The following is a 6,000-nucleotide window of genomic DNA, read 5'->3' as shown; positions in this document are numbered from 1 at the left end:
AGCCTGCAGGACAGTTACATACATTTACAATACAGGGAGAACAAGGACTCTGGCAGTGACATCCCTATGGATTTCTAGGATTTAGTAACTTCATCTTTCCGGATTTGTTTGTTTTTTAAATCAGCACTTGAAAAAAAATAGATTACTGCTGACAAAGCTACTTGATCCACTTTAACAAAACTATTTCTTCTGATTCACTTATTCTATTCACTTATGTATCTTTCACATTCTTTAGTTTCTATTTTGTCACTGGTTAGCAACAAATATCATTGTTATTATCATCCCATCTCAAAGAAAAGCAAATAATCATGTTGGCATGGCTACACAGGCATAAGCTTCAAGAATTTTTTCTGACCTACTAATTTTTCTTAACTGTAAATGTTTGAGCATACATGCTAGCAATGGAGTGATCTCCACCGAAGAGCTTCCATGGCATCAGACTGCCTTCACTGCTGAGAGCCCAAAGAAAACAGTCTCCGAGAGAACCATCACCCAAGGGATTCCATCTGCAAGTTCAATGGGTCTGTTGCTCAAAATGACTTTGCACGTAGAGTTGTTTTTGTCCTAAACTTTAAAGTCAAAAGTCTGTGTTTTTGATAGTTCACACTTTCTACCTAAAACCCAAAATATTATTTTAACTCAGTAAAAATCCTGAAGCTCAGCAAGGCCCCAAATGAAATAGCTACTGTGTTTCTGTGATTCATTTGTCTACATAGGAACTTGGCAACTATAATCAACAGTCTACGTTGGCCCACAAATATCTAATATAAGTAAAGGAAACTCTGCCATATTTTATTCCACAATAGAATTACTTTAGTAGTAAAATTCAACCTTTCAACGCAAGGATAGAAGAAACCTATTATGACATGTGTTTTACAAACTCTTTCAAACTATTTTCCTAACATTTAAATTTTGGCAAAGTTTTTGCTACATTCTGCCCAACATAGTTTTCCCCAACTTAAAATGAGACGTGTATTTTTATAAAAACTTGAATTTTAAATATTTAAAAAATGTTCTTTTTATACTAAATGGAAACATGGTCATTGAAACCCATGAAAGAAAACATTGTTGTGTGTTGTTTTATTCAAGAAAATATTTCAGACCAGGCTGTAGAAGTGATACTATGGAAATATGGGTATGTCCTATTGGATACTAAAGAGAACATCACAAATTTTCAAGAGTTTGGGAAAGAATTATGTCCTTTCAGTTTTAATTTTTGTCTTTCATTTCTCATGGTTACCACACCACTTCTATGAAGGCTGATAATCTGTAAGTAAAATAACAACTTCTATTGGATGCTTAAGCAGGCACATGCATTGCTATGTTTAAACTTAAAGATTCACTGAACTTAATCATCAAACCTTTGGTTAATACCTAGTTAATACTCATTTCAAATATAAATGATTGTTTTACTGATATGTAGAGTTTAAACTAGATAATGCTTAAAATCCCAGGAGCAGGGTGACCTCCATTTCAAGATAATAGTGGATTACTCAGCGGGAGCCCACTGAAAGAGAGGACTCTCTAAAGATAAGCCTCCAGTTCATAAACAATGGATGCTATTTATTGTGCTGAACAGAACAGTGGTGAAAGTTTTTAATTATGTGTACCTTAGTCGAATACTTCAGCTATAAAAACATTATAAGAAAAAACAATACACTTCTTTTCAAATGCACTTACTGAAATGGGCCATACGTTTAGCAGTAAAACAAGTCTCAATGAATTTTTAAAAATCCAATTATTCATAATATGTTCTCCAACCATAATGGAACTAAAATGAGAAATCAGTAGCAAAAAGAAAAAACTAATTATTTTGAACACAGATGCAAGAATTTCAGCAAATTGAATTCAATGGTATATAAAGATACGACAAACAATGGTTTATTGAAGGAACGCAAATTTGTGTAATATCTCAAAATCAGATGTCACTGATGAACAATGCCATCATTAAGAGACTAATAGAAATAAAAATTTATGTAAATTAAATAAGAAAACTATTTACAGAAATTTTATTTCCAATATTTTTTCCTGATTTTAAAAAATATTCTCAGCAAACTAGAAGTAGAGCAGGGCAAGGTTTCTCAACTTCAACACCGCCCACGTTTTGCATCAGATGGTATTCGGTGTGGGAAGCAGTCTCGAGCATTGTAGTATGTTTTGCAGCCAGGAGCATCACTCTGCCCCAGCTGTGATTGCCAAACACATCTACAAAAAGCTCCAAATGTCCCTGAGGAGCAAAAGCCTTCTTGTTCGAGAACATGGACTAGAGGGAATTTTCTAAACCTGACAAAGAGCATTGACAATTAAACCTTGCAGCTAATATCATAATGAATGGTAAAAGACCAAATGCTTTTCCATCTCAACCCAAAACAAGGCAAGAGTGTCTACTTTCACCAAGTTATTCAAAGTTGTGATACAGATATGGCCTGTAGAATAAAACAATAACAAAAAATAAAATGCTTTATTAACAAAACGCATTTTATTTCTTCTCAACAAAAAAATGCATTTTACTTCTTCTCAACAAACAGAAGAAATAAAAAGCATTTAATTGGAAAAAAAGCAAAACTATCTTTATTCAAATATAACACAGTCGCCCTATACAGAAAATCTTAGGGATCTTCAAAACAGCTACTAGAACTAGTAAGCTCTGCAATTTTGGAAAACACTAATCAATGTAAAAAGTAAACTATGTTCTACATAATAGCAGCAAATAATTGAAAGTGAAAAATGTTAAGGTACTAGTTACAGTGGTGTCAAAAATATACTTAGTGATAACCCTGAAAAAAATATGCGAGACTATTATAGTTGAAGGTACAAAACACTGATAAAATTAAACCTCAATAAAAGAAGAGATACATAGTGTTATGGAACAGAAGACTCATTATTAAGATGTTAATTCTCTCCCGACTAATTTAACTGCCAAATTTATCAAAGTTCCAACAACCGTCTATTTTTTGGAAGAAAAGCATAAACTGTTCCTAAAATTCCTATGGATATGTTATCATAATAGATTATCCAAACCAACTTTTAAAAAGAAGAACAAAGTTAAAATGTTAATAATACTTGATTTCAAAACTTCTGTAAAGCTATAAGATATCTCACAATTCAATAATAAGAAAACCACCAACCCGATTTTCTAAAACAGACACGTCATCAAAGAAGTACTGATGATAAATGAGCACAGGAAAAGATGCTCAACATTAGTAATTATTGGGAAAATGCAAATGAGTTATGACTACATGTCTTTTATTGGAATGACTAAGGTGAAAAAACTGATTATACTATTTGCATGCATGTGGAACAACAAAAATTGTCAGAAACTTCAGGTGGAAATATATAGTGGAACACTCACTTTATTTTTTTATTTTAATATATTTTATTGATTATGCTACTACAGTTGTCCCATTTTTTCTTCCCTTTGTTCCCCTCTGCCCTGCAGCCCCCCTCCCACCATCATTCCCCCACCTCGGTTCATGTCCGTGGGCCGTACATATAAGTTCTTTGGCTTCTCCATTTCCTATACCATTCTTAACCTCCCCCTGCCTATTTTGTACCTACCATTTTTGCTTCTTATTCCCTCTACCTTTTCCCTCATTTTTCCCCTCACCCCCTCCCTGCTGATAACCTTCCATGTGATCTCCATTTCTGTGAATCTGGAACACCCACTTTAGAAAACAGTTTGGAAATCTGAGAAAGTTAAAAAAAAAATCTTGTCTATCAAATGGCGCTGCCATTTACTCTCAGGTATTCATCCAAAGAAATGAAATAATACATGAGTGCCAAAATTTATACATGAATGCTCATAACAGTTTTATTTGTAATAGTCAAATAACTTTATCCCAATGTTATGGTCCCAACTGTCCATTAACAGGTGAATCAGTAAAAAGTTGTGATACATGCCTACAACAGAACACTACTCAGCCATAAAAAGAAATGGATTATTGACACATGGAACAATATGAATGGATCTCAGATAATTATGCTAAGTGAATGAAGACAGAAGAAATACATACATATGACTTCCTGTAAATAAATGTCTAGCAAATGTAAACCAGTCTGCAGTGACAGAAAGCAGACCAGTGGTTGCTGGGGGTGGAGTGGGAGAAAGGACCAGCAGGGGAGGATGACAAGAAGGCATGAGGAGATTTGGAGGTGATGGATACACTCTTTATTTTGATGGTAGTGGTGTTATCACAGGCATAAGCATTTGTTAAAACCAATCACATCATACACTTTAAGTATGGGCACTTTATTGTGTATCAGTTAAAGCTCAATAAAGGCATTAAAAATACATATGAGATATGCCAAAAGCAACTTAAATCTAGAAAAACCAAGAGATGAATTAAAAAATAAAAATAAAGAAATTAGCCAAAGGACTCAGGACTAGAAAACAACAGCAGAAATACACTACCTAAAGATGAGAGAAACAAAGTACCCCCTTTCTTCGCAGCTCTAAGGGATGGGACCCGACTGCACAGTACCAGGAAAAGGTTCTCTGGCACCTGGTTGGACAGGGCTGCGTCAGAGAAATAGAAGAGGTGGAACTATACAATCAGTCACACAGACAAGCACATTTGCAAAATTGTGCGAGTTTTGTTCCTTATATATCATCTGTTTAATCAATTATTTATTTGGGTATGATCTGTATGTGACTGAGAGCAACAAAAAAAATCATTTTAAGTTGAATAGTGACGAAAACCATAAGAGTGGTTAGCTGAAATCTGCTGAGTGACTAACGGAATCGTGATATCTGGTATCCACTAGTCTTCACAAGAATCATACTCCCATCTAAAATCTGTCCCTGCCCCTAGATCCCAAGTTCCCTGTCCTACTCAAAAATTCTCTCCAGCATTTCTTCACTCTTTTCTGTACAGCACCTTTTTCCTGCCTTCAAGAAGATGCCCTACTGATTAAAAACCAAAAAATATGCAAGCATATTGTTATTCATCTCCCATCCTGATAACAGCTTCTCCTGGCCCCAGCTGCTCTGCCATTGGTTTGCTTTCTTTCTTTTTTTAAAAATTATTTTATTGTTGTTCAATTATAGTTGTCTGAATTTTCTGCACACTGCTCCCCGCCACCCCAGCCAAACTCCCCTCCCTTCCTTGCTTCTACCCTCGCCCTTAATTTTGTCCACGTGTCCTTTATAGTCGTCCCTGAAAACCCTTGCCCCCATTATCTCCTCTTACCTCCCCTCTGGTTACTGTCAGATTGTTCTTACTTTCAGTGTCTCTGGTTATATTTTGCTTGCTTTTTTCTCTTGTTGATTATGTTCCAGTTAAAGGTGAGATCATATGGTGCTTGTCCCTCACTGCCTGGCTTATTTCACTTAGCATAATGCTCTCCAGTTCCATCCATGCTGTCACTAAGGATAGGAGCTCCTTCTTTCTTTCTGCTGCATAGTATTCCATCCTGTAAATGTACCATAGTTTTTTGACGCATTCATTAACTGATGGGCACTTATGTCACTTCCAGCACTTGGCTATTGTAAATTGTGCTGCTATGAACATTGGGGTGTGTAGGTTCTTTTGAATTGGTGTTTCAGTGTTCTTAGGATATAATCCTAGCAGTAGAATTGCTGGGTCAAAAGGCAGTTCCTTTTTTAGTTTTCTGAGGAGATTCATACTGTTTTCCACAGTGGCTGCCCCAGTCTGCATTCCCACCAACAGTGCACTAGGTTTGCTTTCTTCTGTAGTAAAACTTCAAAAGAGTTGACTCTACTTGTTGTGTCTTCAATTCCTTTCTTCAAAGTCTCTCTCAGACCGTGCTAACCAGGCTTCCATGGTTCTTTGTCATTAACTACAGTGATTTCCACATCATCAAATCCAATGGCCAATCAGTTGTTTCTCTTCTTATTTTCTATGCACTTGACTCTATGTTAAATATTTAGAAAATTATCTCAATATTTATCTTTATACTCATATTTGGTAAAGCCTTTATAAGAATATAAATTCTGAGGTTTGTTTGGAGTCAGGCAACTGAAGGATGAAAAATAAATAA

The sequence above is a fragment of the Phyllostomus discolor genome, chromosome 11 (genome assembly GCF_004126475.2).
Source record: "Phyllostomus discolor isolate MPI-MPIP mPhyDis1 chromosome 11, mPhyDis1.pri.v3, whole genome shotgun sequence".
Lineage (NCBI taxonomy): Eukaryota > Metazoa > Chordata > Mammalia > Chiroptera > Phyllostomidae > Phyllostomus > Phyllostomus discolor.
This window is presented reverse-complemented; position numbering follows the sequence as displayed.